Here is a 21,815-nt window from a genome sequence, read left to right as displayed (position 1 = left end):
CTGGTAACTCTTTCCCAAACGACCAGAATTTTGTGGAGTTTACCCTATTCCCATTTTCTATGGGTGACCTCAGGCGGAGTGATACGCGCCCTGAGGCGACCCTGGGTCGGAGAGCGTGCTAGTTCAGGTCGTGCTCCTCAGTAAGTTTTTGGTCGCGATGTGATTCACATCTTGCTGCGCTTTCTCTTACCCAGTGCGACTCTTTGTGTTCACCACGTAGTTCTTGTGCCCATATCCTTACCCCCTTTCCCTTGTGTCCCTGTGTCTCTTGGTGTGTTAGTGTTTTCATTATGGAGCATCCCCGCCGTTGCCCTGGGCCTGTGGCCGGTAAGTCTTGTGGGGCTTTCCTTTCGAAGCCCGAGGTTGACCCACACTCACGTTGTTCGTCATGTAGGGGCAAGGTATGCTCCCCTACCGCCACGTGCTCGGAGTGCGAGTCTTGGGGCGAAATCCAGTGGGTCCTTTATGGGACTAAGAAGAAGAAGTCGACCAAGAAATCGCCCAAGAAAGCTACCGCGTCCTCTGCTTTGGTGTCTCCAGATGCCTCGTCGGAACGTGGCTCCCTTTCATCTTCCCCTACCCAGAGTAGGGGACAAGGTAAGTCCGTTGCGGGGAATCGGCCCATTGTCCTTCCCCAGGAGTCTGAGTTACCTGTGGGGGAAGCTACTGATGTGATAGAGGCATGTGTGGGGCCTGAGGAAGGTGCGGGAGTGTGTGTGGGAGACGAGGTCCTGGTGCCCGCAGGGCCCGTCTCTACCGAAGACCCGATGTGGGGGAAGTCAGGTACTACCTCTTCTCCCCCATCTTAGGCATGTGTTTCAGGTACTTCGGCCGCCGGGGGGGATGCCGAGAAAGGCCATTCGTCGAATTCAGACCCCGCTGTTTGGGATCTCCCTAGAACACCCTGCAGGTCACCCTTCAGGCTAGAAGAGGAGTTTGACCATTGGATCGCCCGGAAGAACATTCCTCGGTCCCCCCGAGCACCCTTGGCGATGCTCCCGCCCGTCTTCCTGCAGCCTGCGGAACCAGAGATTCGTCATGGAATCCCCCCCGCGGAATTGGACGTCTCAGGTGGTTCGGCTGATTCCCTCTCCTCCTCGTCGTCTTCCTCGTCCGCAGATTCATCGTCATCAGAGGACGATACCAGGTCCACGAGGAGGAAACGCGAGAGGTCCAGGAAAAAGAAGAAGTCCCGCTCCCGTTCAAGACAGAAAAAGGAGTCCAGGACATCTAAGAAGAAGGCGAAGAGGAGTAAGTCGAAGGATTGGGTGAGTATCACGGTGCCCTGGAGCAAGCTGTTTAAGGTGGCTCCCTAGAGCCTCATCCTCACCGTCTCTCCCCTCCTTCTCCTCCTACGGACAAGAACCTCACCGAGGGAGGCCTTTCCAAGCTCCCCGTGATGCGCTTAAGTTGACGAAAGCCTCCGCTGCCCCTACTCTGTGGAGGGAGGCGCGCCATCAGGTGGAAGGCGTTACGCCAGCCACGGGCTCCTTGGCTGACTTCATTAAGCTCCAAGGGCCCCCTACGGCCAGAGATATTCCCACAGATGCGAGGACGCCCGCAGGACAAGGTAATCCCATGACGGATACCTTCGCCTCTGCAGATCCGCCCGTGACACGGGCAGGCCTGTCCAACGTTACACCCCCCCCCCCCCCCCCCCCCCCCGTTCACCGATGATACTCATGCGGAGGGACTGGTGGCAGAGGCCCTGGTTGAGGGAGGAGAGTGCTCGTCCGATGACATCTCCTCCTACCGCTAGGTGTTGGCCCTCATAAGGCGGAACCATCGGCTGGATGAACCCATGCCCACCACTGAACAGGCCTGGCTCTCCGGACTTAGCAGGTTGGTGGAGAACCCTATACGGCAAAAGCCCTCCTTAGCTCTACCCTTAGCTCCTGACGTAAAGCTGGGTATGGAGCATATTGACAAATTCTTGGACGGCCTGGCGGACGCCCCTAGGAGACAAAGTGCCTCGAAGCTGCTTCCAGGACTGAGGGCACAGAAGAGGTTTTACGTGCCGGAAGGTCGTCGGGGAAGACCCCGCGCAACGGAGACAGCCATCACCTCGTTGAACCAGGGTGCCGCTGGAGACAGAGCATCCACGGCCCCTGTGTGTTTTTCCCCTTCGGAGACCTCCATGATGGAGGACATGGCCCAGGACTTAGTTTACGTGTCCTCCTGGTTTGACTGGTGGTCCTGCACGTTGGTTGGCTTTCAGTCCTCTCATGATTTGTCCCTACCAGAAAATCAAATCTTATTGAGAGCTGATTAGCTCAGGGGGCAAAGCCCTAAAATTCTTATCCTATCAATCCCTCTCCCAGGCTACCAATTGGGTCCTGAGGAAGAGAGACACTATACTCAGCAAATTAGTGAGAAAACCCCCTGACCGGGAAGCAAGAAAATTGAGAAATTCCTCGATCTGGGACGAGGCAATCTTTCCCCTTGAGTTAGTGGACGAGACGATGGAACGGGTGAGGAAGATGAAGGACATGGGAGACCATAGACCTCCCTCAATGAGGCGCCCACCTCACAGGAGACCCTCCGTGGACGCCCCTCACCCTTCCCATTCATCCCCGGCCCAACCTAGAGGAGAACCCCCTTCGGCTCCCTTGCTGCAAACAACTCAGCCCCCCCGGTAGAGGTACCACAGCACCCCAGTCTAACTTTAGACCGTCCTTCGGGAACTCAAGAAGAGTTCGGTCCGGACGCCCCTCCAGAAGGAGATAGGAGGCGAGGCCCCCTACTCCTACAGGAGCCTCAAGTAGGGGGATGCCTCAGACACTCTTGGCAAGCATGGCGGGATTACGGTGCGGATCCCTGGACGGTGACAATCCTGAGGGAAGGTTACAGGCTACCCTTCTTAGCAGAACCTCCCCCGCTTATTCCAGCCCTTCAGGCGGAGTGGTTGATACCCAAGGACCCCTTGAAACGGGCAGCTCTGCAGGAACAAGTGTCGTCCATGATCTCCAAGGGAGCGTTGGAACTAGTCGAAGAGCCCGGCCCAGGATTCTACAGCAGGCTCTTCCTGGTGGAGGCCGGTAATAGACCTGTCGACCCTCAACAAGTTTGTGGCGAAAACCGAGTTCAAGGTGGACACTGCCAAGACAGTGTTGGCCGCCTTGAGGGAAGGGGACTTCATGATATCCCTGGACCTCAATGACGCCTACTTCCAAATCCCCGTCCATCCCTCCAGCAGGAAGTTTCTCAGGATAAAGTGGGATTCCCGAGTGCTACAATTCAAGACCGTTTGCTTCGGACTGTCGATGGCTCCTCAAGTGTTTACAAGAGTCTTCACGACGGTCTCCGTATGGGCACACGTGCAGGGCATCCGTCTGATCCGGTACCTGGACGATTGGTTGCTTCTTTCAGCCTCAAAGGAAGAATTGATTGCAGGAACAGGGTGCGAGGTTACTTTGTCTCTGCGAGGAGTTGGGCATCACGGTCAACGTAGAGAAGTCCCAACTGATCCCCTCCACCAGGATGACCTACTTGGGGATGGTCCTGGACACCCGACTAGTGAGAGCCTTCCCCTCGTTGGAGAGATTGGAGAACCTAGTGCGAGTTCTGCAACCCTTTCTGTTGGACCAACCCAGGAGGGCCAAGGATTGGTAAAGGTTGCTTGGCCACCTAGTGTCCTTGGAAAAGTTAGTGCCACAAGGGAGACTCAAACTTCGAGCGGTGCAGTGGGACCTGAAGGAACACTGGACCCAGGGGAGAAATCCCCACAAACTGGTTCTGGTCTCCCCAGAAACGAAGGTAGTCTTGCAGTGGTGGCACGACAGGAGGAACACCGAGATGGGGATGCCCTTCGCACCCGACCCTCCGGAAGTCCTATTGTTTACGGATGCGTCGAAGGAAGGTTGGGGCGCTCACCTACTCGACCAATCGACAAAGGGAAAATGGTCGAGCGAGGAAGCAAAGCACCACATAAACGTGCTAGAGATGATGGCTGTGCTGAGGGCGAGTCAAGAATTCGTTCATCTCCTCCGGGGGAACACAGTGGCGTTGATGTGCGACAACGCCACAGTAGTAGCCTACGTAAAGAAGAAAGGGGGTCTAAAGTCGAAAGAACTATGCTCGTTATCGACAGAACTTCTAGAATGGGTGGCAGAAGAAGGGATCGAGTTCACAGCAAGGTTCATCCTGGGAAAGAGGAACGTCCTGGTGGACGGCCTCAGCAGAGTAGGCCAGGTAATAGGGTCAGAGTGGACTCTACACCTAAAGGATAGCTCAGTCAGTCATACTGAAGTGGGGTTCCCCAGTAGTAGACCTTTTCGCCACACGTCTGTACGCCCAACTCCCCGTGTTCTGTTTACCAGTCCCAGATCCGTCAGCGGCGTTCGAGGACGCTTTCCAACACCCTTGGGACGGCCTCAATGTGTACGCCTTCCCCCCCTTCGGAATGATACGACAAGTCCTCAACAGAGTGAGGACAACAGCCAACCTTCAGATGTCTTTGGTCGCGCCTTGGTGACCGGAGAGGGATTGGTTCGCAGACCTAAAAGAACTGGCCCTTCTTCCTCCTTGGCCGCTCCCGGACAGGCCAGACCTTCTTCATTAACCCCACTTCCAAAGGTTTCACGAAAACCCTCGGTCCCTCCGCCTTCACGCGTGGAGGTTATCGAGCGGCTTCTGAAGAAAGATGGATTCTCATTGAGGACCGCGACGAGGATGTCGGGTTACTTAAGGCGGTCCTCTTCCGCTGTCTACCAAGCGAAATGGGCAGTCTTCTCGAAATGGTGCGCTTCCCGGAATATCAAACCCTTGGGGGCCTCGATCCACGACGTGGCGGACTTCCTAGTGTATCTCAGGGACGATTTGGGCTCTTCCATTCCAGCAATAAAAGGAGTGAGGGCAGCGTTAGGTCAAGTCTTCCTCCCGAAGGGCATTGACCTGGGAACCTCCCGGCACATCTCGATGCTCATCAGGAGCTTTGAGCAGTCATACCCCCCACAGGAGGTGAGGGTACCGCAGTGGGACCTAGCCATAGTACTCAAAGCCCTGTCAGAACCTCCCTTTGAGCCCCTCAAGGACATCCTGGATAAGGAGCTCACCCTCAAAACGGTCTTCCCCTGGCTTCGGCGAAGAGGGTTAGTGAGTTGCACGGATTATCGTACGAGGTTTCACACTCAAAAGGATGGCGGGAGGCCTCATTTAGGTTCGTCCCTAACTTTGTGGCCAAAACGCAAAACCCAGCCTGTTGGGACCCTCGGTTCGAGGGCTTTTCGGTCCCAGCGATCCCTCGATCGGACAACCCTAAAGACTTACTCTTATGCCCGGTCAGAGCAGTAAGAAAACACCTTGAATGGACTTCCTGACTCCGACCTGAGATCAAGAGTTTATTTGTCTCGACCGGTCAGATGAAGAAACCTGTCTCCAAGAACTCAATCTCCTTCTGGTTATGACAGGTGATCAAGAGAGCTTACGATGCTTCGGGAACCCCTCTCCCAGGCAGGCCAAGGCCTCATGATATTAGGGGTCTAGGCACCTCCCTAACGTTTGAGAAGAACATGGCCATGGGCCAAATTCTGAAAGCAGGTACCTGGTCCAGACAGTCCACTTTCACGGAACATTACCTGAAGGACTGTTCTAAGATATCCTTGGACGGGTTCGCCCTTGGCCCAGTCATATTGGCCCTGCAAAAGATTTGAAGGTCATGGCCCCAGGGAAACCGGGGGTGGTAAGCCATGAGACACACGTTCATCCCTTACCTTTCCCCCTTATCATCCTTCCCCTTACCCTTAATCCCCGACGTGGGCGTGACTCTAGAGGCCCTGGCGGCCAGGATATACGTCTTCAGCAAGGAATACGTCTCAGAAGTAATGGTACAGAGGTAAGCCACTTAGACACTAAGTTAGTTTTTTGGGTAGTTTTCCCCTATTTTCATTCAGTTTTCTGGTAGGGGTCATCGGAACCTAGTTCCCCTTCGAGGTGCCCCCTTTTTCGCCCGCTCGTGCTCCTAACCTTCAGACCCTAGTCCCTGCAGGACACTCCCTCCTCCTAAAGTTTGTCTCCTAAGAAAGTAGTTCTAGGTAAGTACTCTGTGTTGGAACAAATCACAAATTTTTAAGTAATTTGTATTTTTCCTAAGATACTTACCTAGAAATACTTTCAGGTTATGGCCCGCCCATCCTTCCCCGAGGGTCCTGCAGGGTTGAGGAGAACCCTTTTTGCTACGAAACTTACTGAGGAGCACGACCTGAACTAGCACGCTCTCCGACCCCAGGTCGCCTCAGGGCGCGTATCACTCCGCCTGAGGTCACCCATAGAAAATGGGAATAGGGTAAACTACACAAAATTCTGGTCGGTTGGGAAAGTTACCAGTAACTCCTAAGAAAGTAGTTCTAGGTAAGTATGTTAGGAAAAATACAAATTACTCAAAACTTTGTGATATTTTTAATTCACCACAGAGACGTTGAAATGTTAATGGAGATCATAGATGAATCCAGCCATGACAGACCAAGGAGGCAGCTGCCGATGACCTCGGATTACATAGCAGCCCAGTCTGCCCTACCTGAACCTCGACGTGTCACGTGGAGGACGACCCAAAGTGTAGACATTTTGCCATCGTGAACCTTAACAAGTCTGAGTACTTAAAAGATGCTTCTCAAGTCATGCCGTGTCCTGTCCTTCCTCTGGCCAGCGTCAGTGTGTGAGTATCACCAGGTCGTCTTATGACTGTATTCAAACCTTACACTTTCTAGAGCTCATGTTTCCATCTCATGTTAAGCATGAAGGTTGTTTGTTTGTTTGTTCCTACACAAATACAAACCTCATACTTCAACAGAAGTATACTTTCAGGGAAGGTGGATGATACGGCTGTTTGAACTTCATTGAGGTGGAGGTAGTTACTGCTGGGTGGTGGGGAAGCCCCTCCCATCTGACGGGCCACTGAGCCCCTGCTTTGTTTTCAGCTGCTGTAGAGTACAGGTGAGCTTCTGTTTCTCTTTCCCTTAGATAATTTCGTTGGCAGATCATTGTGCGAGAGGAATGTTTGAAAGGAACAATGGATTTGTAGTGGTTTCCTGATAACTGTGTGACAGGTGTCTGTTCAAACCTGCCAATATCCGCATTCTTGTTTCTGTTAGACAGCATTCCTCTTTGCTTTTTATCCCCTCACTCGTATGGCCGATGACGTGTGACGACAAAGTATTCCTTGGAAGGAGGGCGTTCATAGTTTTTCTTTGATTTTTTCACAAAGACAATATTAATAGATCCTGAATTATTATGGATATTGATAAATGAAAACAAAGTTATTCATCATAATTTACTCATAAACGAAGATCCTTTTGTTCAATATCTTGCTGCTTTTGCTAGTTTTAGACAAGGCTCTCTCTCATCTCTCTCCTCTCTCTCTCTCTCTCTCCTCTCTCTCTCTCTCTCTCTCTCTCTTCTCTCTCTCTCTCTCTCTCTCTCTCTCCTCTCTCTCTCTCTCTCTCTCTCTCTCTCCTCTCTCTCTCTCTCTCTCTCTCTGCTACCCCTATATTACCCCTCTTCTGAACTCTTAATAGAGCAAACTTTCTTCTTCCTTTTTAGCAAGATCTTGAAATTGTCTGTTCCTCTTTGAAATGATAAAATTCTTACCGAAAACGAGAAAAACTAACGTAAAATGAGAATGTCAGAGGTCAAACTCAAGCATGTTCTCTCTATGAGGTTTGTGGTAGGACTGAAGGTCGAAGGGTGTAATTTAACCTGACTCATGAAAGCTATACAGATGCCATTGTTCACAATTTCTTTAACATTAAAATGTGATAATTATCAAAATTTACGATAACAGAAAAAATACTGCATTTTCTTATAGGGGACAATGTTTTTGGTTTATTGAGTTACTTTTACTAATTATCCTGTAACTATGAAAGTAAGAGGAATTTTGACAAAATATTTCGTATACGCATTCTCTGTTGCCATATGAAGTTCAGTGAATTTTTTCAAGATTTTGTGTTTTTCTTCCTATTACCCCCCATATATTGGCATTCTGGCTGGCCCCCTTTATAGACGATGAGTAGACAATTAATGAAGAATGGTGTGATATTAAGAACACATATTAGAAGTTTTGAGACATGCAGATACAAGGAGAAAGCCATGGATATCAAATGATACATGGGATAATATAAAAAGGAGACAAACAGAAATTGATTGTTGAAAGTTTTCAAGGAAGTGATGAAAATTACAAGGTAGAGCATGCTAAGTATTCCAGTATTGATAGTGAGGTCAAAAGAAAAGCCAGGAATGACTGGAGAGAATATTTAGACAAGAAAGTAGATGATGCTGACAAAGCACTAGCTATGGTGTAAGAATTGCTCTACCGGGAAGGCCAAGAAGAAGTCCCTTTTCTTTGGAGGGATGTACTGTATAGGCAATAGTGGTGGAAGGCTCCCCATGGCTCTCATCCACTGTGCAGTTATCGTCATGGGCCCAGGCCCTTCGAAGACGCTGCAGCGAGACTTTTGGTATCTGCCACACACTTCAGTATCATCTTTGAAGAAGCTCTGTCTGCCTCCAAAATAGGATCAGGACCTCCGGCTGCTTCTTCCGTCCCTGATCTGGCAGTTCAGGAGGGCTGGTAGAGGTAAGAAGTAAGTTAAGAGGACTCGTAAGTCGACAGTCCCCTTTTCCAAGTGCAGAGAGTGCGGATGCTCGTCTTCACATCGGGCAACCTGGAGCAGAGCAGAAAGAAAGAAGAGAGAGAGACTGTGTGCGTTTGGTGGACCTGAAGGACGCTTATTCTCAAAGACCCGTTCGTCAGTCTTACAGGAAGTACCTCTGCTTCATCCTCAGGAGATTAGTAGACCAGTTCAAAGCTTTGTGCTTCGGACTGTGCACTGCTTACGTAAGTGGTCACTTTGGTCTCATTTTGTGACTCGGATGTGATATGGCTTTTGAGGAGTTTTGTCGCCTGTCTGATCCTGGCTTCTTCCAAAAGGCAGTTGCTTGAGGATTGAGACCGACTACCCTCTTTTATCGCAATCTGGGGTTCGTGATGAATTTGAAAAAGTAGTCTCTCCCACCTCAACCGAGGCTCAAGTGCCTTGGCATGGAGATAGATATGATAGTCTTTCACCCAGAATATCTCATTAACATGATCAGAGAGGTGGTGCTCCCATTCCCATTCTAGCGAGAATCCCAGCTTGACGGTGGTAATGTCATCTGGGACATCTACCTCATTTGAAAAGCTTATTCAACATATGTGGCTTCACTTGCAAACTCTTCATTAGTGTCTGAGGTATCACTGGATGTTGTCCAGCAATCTCTTGTGGAGTAAGATGTGTTGGATAATCTTAACTGGTGGCTGGACAATACAAACCCCACCAAGAGTGCTTCAGGGAAATGGGTCTCAGAAGAAAAGCACCTCAAAATCAACTTGTGTAAATGAATGCTGCATTCATTTACACAATAACCTTTCCAACACAGTTTAATAGGGTACTCAGTAGTGTTGATGAGCGACAACGCTACGGTAATAGCATATGTTATGAGGAGCAACTGTCTCGCACAGTCTTGTGAGTTGACAAGTCTGTTTCACATCTGGGGAGTGGTCAATCCTTTAGATCTATCAGCAAGGTGTCCTACACCAATGGGATCTCTTGTACTCTACGTCTTTCCCTCTTTTCAACCTGATATCCCGGTGGATCAACAGAGTTCTGATTATGCCCAGGTGTCAGGAGTACCATGGCGGCTCCCAAATTACCACAAGATGAGCTTGATTCTGATCTGTTAGCACATTGAGGCAAGTATCCCCAGAAAACTGTGAATACTTCCTCTAATATGTGAAGTCGTTTATGGTTAAAGACTGTACAGTATCTCCTCCGAGCATGTGTTGAAAGCTACAATGGGCCTCTTCAGTTATCTAAGGAAGAGAACCTTTTTTCTGCTATTGTTGTCGTAGAAGGGACACTCCTCCAATCGTCATTGCTCTAGCGCATGCTATGGTCATCCTTGTCTTTGCTAAGAGAAGTGCCTCTCAGTCGTTCTGGGGAAGGCTATTTCTCAGCTTTAAGCGAAGTCCTCCAACTGAGAAGCTAGTTCTATTCTCCTCTTGGAAGTTGTCTCTGTTCATGAAGAGCTTCAAGTAGCCTAGTTGTGCCCATCCCTGGAATGTGGACTGTGATTAATATTCTCAAGTTTCTTATGAACCTTTGAGATAAGTGACAGACAAAGATCTGACTCTGTACATTGTCTCTCAGCCACCGTAGCTTTGCCAAAGTGAATTGGTGAACTTTTGACATCTTGCATATTCCCAGTCATTCCGAAAGATGAAAGGAGTTTGCCTTCTCTGGTTCCTGGGTTAGTGGCCAAGACCCAGCTGCCCACGATACTAAGTTCAACTCCTCCTCCATCTCTTCTCTGGAGGCATCCAGGGGCCATCAGAGTTAGTCTCTCTCTCCTGCTGGTTTACTCTTGGTGTGGGTCTGAGTCCTCTCTCAAAGACTACAAGTTCCAGGTCTAAGGTTCAAAGTGTGTGTCTAGCTGACCGACTGAGAGAGAGCTTCCCTTGCCACCTGTCAGTAGTTCTAACTACCTCGTTTGATATTAAAGAATAACCCTCACGTTGCTGAATCATACTTTATGTAAAGGACAAAGGTTTGTATAGTTAGGAGAAATACAAATTACTTGAAACTTTTTTGAATTTTCGGCTGGAGAGAAAATGTTGATATTATTTATGGTTACATAAAACCAAATAGAAATTATTAAAAGCTGGTATAGTATTATAAGAAGACTTGAAAATTTATTTGTATAAGAAATTCAGTGTCATCTCATTTTCCACAGGTATATAACTGAATTTACTTTACAGTTTATGGTCTTATATAACTTGATAGTGCTCATTTCACTTATTGTGCATTTACAATTATACAAAGGTGAAAGTACCTGGACTGGAAAGACGTAATAGCGCAGAGTTACATAGTGTAATGTCCCTCGTTACGTCTGTTTAAAATACTGTACGTCATTTCTGACATCCAACTTACTTTGTTTTGTCTCACGTTGCATCAATCTCTAAGTCAAGATAATTAAGTAGTGTACTTCAGATGGAAGCTTAATAATTTTGATGTCTTGTTTTTATAAAACGAAAGCTGGTTATAAGTACTTGTTCATGTTCAGAACAAACATACAAACACAAATCCAACCGAAAATAACAAAGATAAGATATAGAAATAACGTAATGAAACAATACTATATCATTTAATACAGTAAGCGCGATGACGTTTGTCATAACCTGATATATATTTTAGATGAAACCCGACTATTTGCTGACTTTTGCAGCTAAAAATCATAGGCATGGGATTCAAGCTTGGTCTACCCTAGGCCAAAATAAATCAAAATGACTTACAAACAATTCGACTTACAAAAAGCTTCGTGGAACCAACCAAGTTTGTAAGTTGAGGACCTATATAGGGAACCTTCTGAGTCACCTTATAGGAACCAATTAAGGACGTTGGGTGTGGTACTTCTGCAAACTCAGACAAGAGTAAGTTGAGAATTATTCTCTTATATTAGGTAATTTCCAACCACTTTTGTAATATTGTGATTGGTTGATTTCTATATTTGCTGTTATATGATTGAATAGATAACCATTGATATCGCTTAGTGGAATACTTGGCTCTTCCTGAGAATAGTAAGATTTGCAAATAGAGAAGCAGTTACTGTATAGGGTGATTTTGTTGACTCTTAAGATCTCAACTAATTGCCTTTTTCTGTTGTATCGTCTGTTTATACTCAATGTATGATCAATGGGACTGTTAACAGTAGCAACCTTTATATATGCATTCTTAACTGCCTTTCATTTAGTATTTATTACAATAGTTCTGTAAAGTACAAGGTTATTTTAGCATTCTCTCTCTCTCTCTCTCTCTCTCTCTCTCTCTCTCTCTCTCTCTCTCTCTCTCTCTCTCTCTCTCTCTCTCTCTCTCTCTCTCTCTCAGCATGTAAATTCTTTTGATTTAAAAATGGTTATCTAGCATTTAGTGGCTGACGAGTTAGTTTTTTCTTGCAGAAAAAGATTCATCGAAGGTTTCCTAAACCTAACCTGTGTATTTTATCAACCTATATTAGAGAAATTTTCAGCATCTGTTAAATTTATGAAGTATTTTTATTGATATCAGAATTGTAGAAATGTATACACTAGAAAGGGACAATTCGTAATATTGATCTTCTAGTGATTTGTTGAGGCTAATGAATGCAGTTGGCAGCACAGTCCTCTCCCGTTCCTTTGAGCCTTATCATTTGCCGTGTTCTTGCCAAGCCGTTTGGTTTCTTTAACTTGGTGTTGCCTTGATGTCCACCTTCCATTCAAGGAAAATATTAATAGCATATAAAAGTATAATTGTTTGGTCTGTCTAAAACTATATCCAGTAAATTCTCTAGAGTTCATATTGAGTAAACTCTTCAATATCTCAAGGTTTTTTACATTGTAAATGTTCTGTTGTCATCAATGTGTTCGTCAACTTTGTGATAACATTGGTATATTTATCCTCTCATATCTTTCAGGTACATTTGCTTCTCTTTTACTTGATGGAAGGAGCGATATCATTCTCCAGTCACAAGTGGAATATTCGTAAGAACTAAGCAGGAAGAAAATATGCGTTGGAGCCAGCCAGCCTTCATCTTTAGGTCTAAATCTACACTTCTTGGAAGAAAGATATATCAGTCAAGGATGGAAAATACATTCTTCAAATACCCTAGAATTGCTGAGAAAGTTTAAATATTAGATGTTTTGTTTATTTGTATGGTAATATTCAGCTGGTTACTCCAAATCTCATTCATAAAGACTATCTTTGTTTAATCACTGTTAGATACTTTACTGTATTTTGTTAGCACCGTTGTAAGCAACTGGTCTTCAGATTTAGACCCTCTATCAGTTTACCTCGAACTTTGCCTCATTGAAAAGTTTTTAATATTTTTCAAAGAAAATCGTGAATCTTCAACTAAACATTGGTCATAGCATCAGTTCGTTTGCCCCTAACAGTTGCAACATTTTCCTCAACTTTCCAACTTCTCTTACTCTGTCTTGTTCAAGTTGTCTTCCCACTTATGAGAACAGATCCTCCAGCTCAGGCATAGGATATCACAGAGATGAGAGTTGATAGTATAGTCAGGCTCTCTTAGAAAATAAATGAATAAATGACTGAAATTTACATATAGTTAGCCCTCTGTCTATTTAAGATGAAATCCTTGAAGGTATTGGTTAGTAGAGGGCAGAGGTCATTGGAGGAGCTCCTCTCCAAAAAGGGTGTAATTGGGTAAGCATACTTTGTACCTTCAAATTCCCTGTGTTAATACAAACTGTGTTGATGAAGATCTTAGATTCCTTAGAAAAAAAAGTCTAGTTAAGCAGAGTAATATATTTTATATAAGAGTTCAATAAGCAGATTTAATTCATTTGATTACTCCACAAAACCTCTACAGTACTGAAGCATAATGTTGATCAAGACATAAGTTAAGATTCTTGAGTTATTGGTCAGCCTTTTTACTTATATCACTACACAGGCAGTAATTCTAGTGTGATTTGGGTTTTGTAGATTCAAAGTATTGATAATACTTTATAAAGTATACTATAAATGATAAACATCATCATAAACACTAAATATTTCAGTGAAATTCTCGTGTAGGTTACTACGTATTGTAAACCTTTAGTTGAACAGAGTCATCTTGACCGTTGTTCCATTTCCCAACAAGAGGTGAATCGCTCAGCCAATTGGCTCTCAGTGTTGAGGCTGTTTACTTAGCTAACGTTGATCATTGATTATAATGTGAAACTAAGTCTGTCAAAGGAGTTGGAGAGCTAACTGAGCATTGACTGAAGGATGTCGATAAGAGAAGGCAAGTCATCAAAGGGTTACTAGATAGAATCTTTAAGTTGCATACAGTTCCCTTTGCAAGGCCAACTGTAGTTAGTACTTTGTGGGGAGGTTTGTGATGTATATAGTATAGACAGGTTACTTATATTTATACAGTATTGTGTACTTGAGATACATAAACCATTTTGACAGATTTTGTCGGCTCCAAACTTGAAACCAGTTTACCATAAAAACAGACTTTTTGTCCCCCATAATATCAACATTGTGTCACATATTGTGTCTTATTATTTACAAAAGCAGTGAATCAGTAAACCTTTCATTCATTGTGTATAATGAAGGACAGACTTTATTTTACACAACTTTTATAATTGATTAAACTTCCCTCTTTGGTATTTTCCATTTCATGGACTTACATTCTGTCATGTGACTTCGTCCCTCTTAAAATCAATTCTTAAAATTTTCTATAATTATTTGTTACTTGCTTATGAATTTATTAAGATATTCTGTGGCTGACTACAGCACAATAACACTTATATATATACATACATACAATCGCTCTTTCAAAAATCATGAAAAGACAACTCCAGTTTTGGAATTAATATCTTTCTCTTTCTCAAGAACATTTCTTAAATAGGGCATTTGAAATGCTAGACCGTTTTCCCTAACTGCAAGGAGGCTACTAAATTACCTTTACAATATGTTAATGATTTAGTAAAATATCTTGTTCACAGTCTGATCTCTTTTTTCACATTCATGTTCAGACTAATGTTCCACTGGATAACATTAGGGCTTTGTGTAATTTTGCTTATATTTCATTAATGTCTTTACACTGGGAGAATTTAGTATTTTCTAATTTTGATAAAATACTCTTTATTAGAGTAGTTTTATTGGTACAGAAATTTTAAGCTTCCTTTCGATACTACAAAAGTTTTACCTGAATGTATTTGAATGACAGAATTCATTAATAGAGATCTCTTTTGCTTAGTATTACGCCCTTACCAGAAGACCTTTGTCCTTTTGACGTTCCATCCACAAATTTACATCTTAGTCTTCTCACTACCTATCTTTAGCCCTGTTGGTGTCTGTAAATTACTTATCCAGGGAACCTTAGACTTCAGACTGGTTCACTTAAGTATACTATACAAAACCTCTTGAAGGTTTGATTGCAAACTATTAACTTGAAAAGTTAAAAGTATAAATATACTTTCAACAGAATCCATAAGATTCCACTTACAGTATATTATTTACATGATTTTATTCATGACCGACACATTATCCAAAGAAAGGAATGTGAGAGATAGCGTACTACTGACGACCAACACAAGCACGCACTGCAAACTCCAACGGAAATTTCCCTTGTCTAAGTACGGTGATTGAACTCGACTACATAAGACACTTATTATCCTGCAGTTTGAACAATTCATACACTATTCCTGTATCACCTTTACTTTTAATTTGATTGTATGCATAAGGTCCTTTTCTTTAGAACTTTTAAATCTTTCTTATGGTCTTTTAATTGTGTTTGTTTGCTGATAACCACTTTTGAACTTTGCTTGCTTTATAGTCCAACATTCACTTCAGATGAACTTTGAAATATAGATGTCAGTCATATATTTAAGGCTTCAAAATAGTCTAACAACCAAATGTTTTCAATAGCAACATCAGAGATTTGTTTGTAACACTTTCAACAGCTTCTTAAAATTATGTCGTTTTTGTACATTATTTTTCTGAAACTTCTGCTCGGCTGAATCCCGTTTTGCAAACGGTGTCATGGAATGAAGAATAAGAGTATTGATGTTGAAGTTGTGATGTAGATAAAAGATTGCTTTAATGTTTATTAACCTTTACAGTGAAGAAAATTTATTTTTACTCTGCCATGACAAAATCATATGTTTGAAGGAGAGAGAGAATTGTGGTTTATATCGAAGTGAGATGTTGTTCTGTGGTTTAGGTTTGGTTTGAACTGAAGCGGATTTAATTTTCACGATGAGGTTAGATATGGAGACATTGGTATTTTAAATATTGAGATTTTGGTAAGAATCTTTATTGACTTAGTGATTTGACGCAAGAACCATTATAGGTATGTTCAGGAATATCAGATAAAATTGTATAGACTGTTTATAGAATTGCCTCTGTGTGGGAGTAACATAGTTTAATGGAATTGCCTTTAGTGGAATAAATTGTTTTAGGATTTTGTATAGAGTATTTGTTTAAATCCAGTTTTAGATTTGTATTATGTTAAAATGTATGAGCATTGTTAAAAAGACAATTTTAAAACTTATCTCTATTATGTTAAACAGGTGTAACAAAGATAAAATTTTTAGAAGTAGTCTTGATAATTTGGAGTGGACTGTTTTGTCTAATGTTCTGTCAAACTGAAAAGGAAATTACTTAGTTTTTTCATAACTGTCTACCTCTCCATTAAGTCACAGAACTCTCTTCTCTTCTTTGTTTTCCTAAAACTATTTCACCTGAATACTACTACAAAATTAAGGGATTTTGACGAAGGAAAAATCTATTTCTGGGTCGAACCTGTGACGGCCGGCGAAAAAGTCCTTCTTTGTACTTTTTCTGATATAAATCTTCCAAATATACCAGAGAAAATTAAAAGCATGGAATGCAGAGGTTACAACCCTCGCGCGAGCACCTTGTTGGTGTCGTATATCTAACAAGGGCGTTTGTAAAACACTATTCACAGGCTGTCTTCCATTTAGATAATCCCTTCATCAAAGGGGGAGGGCCGTGACAGGCCCTAGAGAATACAGTTGGGTTACCCTACCGACACCCACCACTCGCGCTCACTAGGTCATCCTTCTACATCCTTCTATTTTGGACTAGCCAGCAAAGTTGATAAGTGTTTTGCCCAGTGTTTTTCGAAGTGATTGTCGTTAATTCAACATGACTGACGTTGATACTTCACCCTTACCAATGTTAAGTACCATAGTTTGTTTTGGCAGCTTTTGACAGTACCGGGCATTTGTTCTGTTTCCAATATGGTGGTTTTTAGTTTTGGAAGCGATTGTCTTGCCGAGGTATCGGCAGCCATTTTGGGTTATGTTCGCTTCGGTAAATATTCTAGTTAATTTTGCCCATCTGGTACTCTGTCATCTTGGTTATATCACTTACGTTTTATGGCCTTTTAGTGTTATCATTAATTTTTACTATGGTATTTATTTGCTTGCAAGTCCAATTTGGACCTACGAAGAATAGCGATTTAAAGAATAGCGAATTAAAGTTTAGCGATTTAGTCTGTTAGTTTGTTCTCGCCTCAGAGGCTTCGATTTAGACTATATCCTTGTTTTTTTGTTACGTTATTCTTCGTTCTTGGTTATTACTAAGAAAAGCAATCAATTTTATTAATGTTCTTGTTTTATTGTGTGATGTTAGTTTTTTATTATGTAACCTTGAGAGCGAAAACAGAGACTGCTCGTTCCCTGTTCTACAGATATGAGTTATCCTTCTCTCGTTTTCTTTGTTAGCTCGAGTAAGAGAGGTGAATTTCCCGTTCTCCGTTTTTATACGATCACGAGTTATTCAAGCCTCCTCTTAGTATCAGAGTTGATGATAGTACGTTTAATATTATAAACGTTTTTATTGATGTGGTTACTGTTAATATAGCTAACAATATTAATAGGTACGTTAGTGTATGAGTCATTAATTGGGGTCGTTTTATACCGACACCCTTAGCTCCGAAGTTATGCTTAGCTCCGCCTTGAGTTATGCTCCGTTATATGGATACTCATTGGGTGAGAACTAGTTAACGTTCAGGAGCAGATTTTGGAGTGCAACGGTGTAATCCGGCACTCGGACTCCGGCTGAAGCCTTTTACACACGAACCTTTGTCATGTTTGATCATAATTACACCGTTACGGCCGGCTTCACGGGAGATAACACATTATCATCATCGACTTTAATTCTCATTAATTTTTGAAATGTAAAGTCATTTTTTCATCGCTTACTGAACGGGATGTTGTAAAACCTTTTTTTGTTGCCGATTTGGTTTATTTTTAGCTCGACAGAACATTGGTCAAAATGCGGTAGTATTTGTAGTTAGGTCAAATTTTAATCTGGACTTAATAAGTTGTGTAATATTAACAGCATAGATAAATCCATTGATAGTTTTAAAAGCAATTAGCATTTCTTCAAGTGTAAATTAGTTAATTATACTGTTCAAATGTTTAGTTATGCTCATTGTGTCAGTTATTTTTATTATACTTTTGGCTCCAAGTTTTAAATTTTATTGTCTTATGGAAGAGTTTCATGGTTAGTCAAATCAAATGGCAGAAGAAAGATTTCAAGATAAATTGTATTTTTGTGTCATTTGGGAAGGAAAGATTTAATGGATGTACCTGGAAGCAGTTAGTCATGAGGTTATACCATATTATACCAAGAAATAATTGTTTGGTTGGCTTTTGTGTATGGCCATAATATTGATTTTGTAAGGTGATAAGAGACTTGATCCAACCCAACTAATATTGACTGTTCCTCTGGGCTGTATTGCAAGCACAACTGCTTATCTGTGTCCCCAAACTATCACAGATTTGAGAGACTAAATGTTACTTGCATCCAAGTCCTTTATATTGGTCGCTGGTTCAAGTTGATATTAATTGTCTAGTTCATTTGATTCTCAAGAACAGTTTGATAATGTTTACGCAGTTTTGTTTGACCTCGTAAAAATTATTTAATCTTTTCCTTTAGATTTTGTACAATGGTTTTCCTGGTCTTGTTTTTCTTGACTATTTTCAATCAACTGATAATTTCATGATGTCATCCATCCTTTTAAGATCATTCTCCAAACCCTGCGAGTGACCTGGTTGCCTAATGTGTACATCTGAACTGGTTTGATCCTGCCTTTATTTTGCCCTTTTGCTCAGTAATGACAATCTTTTACATTGAGCCAAATGTTTGAATGTTGAAACTGTCTTTTGTCAACAACTGACATTATTACAGTCAAAGTTTCGGGTTCTTTGTTCCAACTTATTCAACGTGTTTATGTCATGTTGTTCTGAAGAGGATCCTGTACAATACTTGGAATGCTTTCCAAAGTTTTCTTTCTTTTGAATTTTCCCATAATTTCAATTATTTATTACATGGCTTAAATGTCAACTGTCCCCTGGGAAATTCTTGTGTAGTCCATTGGATATTTAAAGTACTGTAGTTCTAGGTGGTCTTTCCAAGATTATCTCAAGTCCTGGATTATAATTTGTAAATAAAATTTGGTGAATTTCCTTAAAATTTAATATAACAACTTTTCCCTATTCACTAACATTTCTATCTACTTCCTGTTCTTTGGGAGAGATTGTATTCATTGCTTCTCTTCAAGTGCAACTGCTTTGTTGTTACATGATATTCTGGAGTTTGCCATGAGATTTCCCTGATGTAAAATGGCCGTACCACAAACATTGGAAACATTTGGTCACGTACTTTAGCTGTTGACGTTTCCTGTTGTCTTTTGCAACAGAATTTAATTGTCGTTATGCCAATCCATCTCTTTTGAGGAAGGCCAATGACATCAAAATTTGTATTCATAAGATGCTCTTCTTTTAAATCTTAGTTGGGAAGTTTCTGTCTTGGGTTTTCCACAGAATTTCCTGCTCATTTCAAAGAAGCAGTATAAAGTAGCTGGTAGGATACCAACATGATGTTCCACGAGTTAAAGGTGAGAAACACTAAGTGAAAGTACTTCCTGTTTCAGCTGGAAATCGGTTCCAGGTTCTGGACTTGAAAATCTTTGCTGTATCCAGTTGGATGCGACTTGTTATCTTGCTGTCTGCATTGCATTTGATAAGCAAGAAATGTTGTACTTTACCCTTTTGACCTGATCAACACAACACATTCCTTTGCATTAATTTCATTGTGATCTGTTTTTCTGTTTTGTTACAATCCGACAATATTGGTTCTTGCTGTCTGCATTGTGTTCTCTGCATTGCATTTGATAAGCAAGAAATATTGTTCTTTGCTTTATCCTTCGGACCTGATTTGCACAACTTGATCCTTCGCATTATTTCCATTGAAATTTGTTTTTCTATTTTTGTCCCAATACAATATTGGCCATTGTCAAGGAACAAATTAATTCTGATGGCCACAATTTGGTTGATGAATTGGTAAAAGAGATAGTTTCAAATTGTATTGATATCCATATCTTTATAAGTTTTTTTCTTTATAACTCAAACTATTTTTCTGCGGCCCTCGGTCTTCTAGCAATCTGCTTTTCCCAGTATCACTTGTAATTGCCTGATTTTTCTCCTGTGGCTCACTTTATCTGTGAACTATTTCAGAGATGTTAAAACCGATCGCTGGAATTTGTAGCCTTGTTGCTACACTTCTGTTTTAGTCACTTTTCTTCTGTTGGAGTGTCCAACCTCTTGACCTTTACTCTGTAGTGCAACTGCAGTGTTGTCCCCTTTGTTGCAACTATGGCGAATGTCTTAACACTACCATATTGATCAAATGAGCAATGTTGGAGAGATTTTTGTCAAGGTGATTCTATCTTCGTCCATTCATGTTTCAGTTACTTTTCCCCCAATAATTTTGTAGCCATCTTTTTATGGGCTACCAACGCAGGAGCCCATATCTTGCATAAGGCATTCTTAAACAACCGAACAAAGCTATTTAATTGTAAGGAGAGCTTCCTCGCCTCTCAGGCTAACTGCCCAGATGCATTAAGGTAATGTTCTGTCATCCAATATACTCTGGATGTGTAGAGTTGAAAGTATAAAAACCACAGATGGACATTTTCCAAACAGTTAAGACTTTACCAGTAATAATGGTATGGTTTACTGAATACCCACAAAGATGATAGCTATGATAAAGAATTTAGTGTTAGCAGTTTATTTCAAAATTAATTATTGAGGCTTTTCAAAGTTGATTTGCAAGATGGTGTAGGAAAAATTATAGATTGAAGCAAATTTTGCAACAAAATATTGCGTAGATTTTTCAAGGGGTAGAGTAATAAATGAATAATGAGCAAGAAAAAAAAATTGAAAATGTATAGAGGAGGATACAATAAAATTTCATATAAAGAGACTAATTTTATTAACCCTTAATACCTTTACATCAGTAAAGATGCCTAAAAGGACCTCTTGGGTTGCATGGGGCAGGGAGTGCAGTGTGGCCACCCACCTGAAGAGGAGGAAAAAGGAAAGAAGATGAAAAAGAGTTGGTGGGAAGGAGGTATGGGATCCCAGACACTTCTTTTTCATTCCCCCTTCTCTCTCTCCCTCATTCTCCCTCCCCCTTTCCTTGGTGACTTTGTGAGTTACTCTTATTCTTTTCCTCAGTGTCTCATTCTCTCTCTGTCTCTCACCCAAGTCTCTGTTTCAACCATTTTCCTCCAGATGTTCAGTTCTGTAACTTTGGTCTGAAATATGATGACTTCTTAGTATTTGCCTCATCAGTCAAATTGACCTGAAGGAATATTTCATTCATGAAGGACCCTTAAATAGTTCTTGCCAGTAAGTTTGTTCATTTGTAAAGGGACTTTTAATGTTCTTTATGAAAAATAAGTGGTTCACTGAAGTTAGTATTACATTTATCAAAATCATTTGTCTGTTACTCATTGTGTTTGGTGTTATTTTGATCCAATTATTTTTGTACCTAACTTCTCTAATGAATACATATCAGTTTACCCTGTGTGATATTTCTGTTTTTTTTAAAGCAAATTTAGAAATGATTATGCACGTTATTTGATGTGTATTGTATGAGAAAATATGACTTATTTTTGGTGCACAAGTTTGAATGCAAATCTAGAAATGGTGAGTGACTGAAACACAAGTACATGATTTGATGTATATTTATATGAGAAAATAACTCTTAAAAGACTTTACATGGATAAGGAATTATTTAAAATCCTTCTTGTTTCCCAAAGGAACAGGAAATCACCGTCCCAAAAACTTTGCAAGATTTTCTTTGAGATAAAAAGAGAAAATGAAAACCCAACCAAGGCCCTCCCCAAGTCCCACCTAGTAACAAATGATTAAAGCAGTTTCTATTCTTTAATGAAAGGTGTTACTAAGTCCTTGAATG

The 21,815-nt window shown here is 41.9% G+C and overlaps 1 long non-coding RNA gene across 1 annotated transcript in view; it reads left to right on the top strand.

Annotated features, from left to right (window-relative positions):
• The window catches only part of LOC137637637 (uncharacterized), a 38,814-nt gene extending 25,636 nt beyond the window's left edge, over positions 1-13,178 (top strand). The window contains exons 4-5 of the long non-coding RNA XR_011043735.1: positions 6,411-6,652; positions 12,481-13,178. This is a non-coding gene — a long non-coding RNA (uncharacterized lncRNA). The remainder of the gene's footprint in view (positions 1-6,410; positions 6,653-12,480) is intronic.
• Positions 13,179-21,815: the final 8,637 nt, after the last annotated feature.

Source organism: Palaemon carinicauda, unplaced genomic scaffold, assembly GCF_036898095.1.
Source record: "Palaemon carinicauda isolate YSFRI2023 unplaced genomic scaffold, ASM3689809v2 scaffold9, whole genome shotgun sequence".
In the NCBI taxonomy this organism is placed as follows: Eukaryota; Metazoa; Arthropoda; class Malacostraca; order Decapoda; family Palaemonidae; genus Palaemon; species Palaemon carinicauda.
Note: the sequence above shows the minus strand (reverse complement) of the source record. Positions and strands in the feature narration are given on the sequence as shown.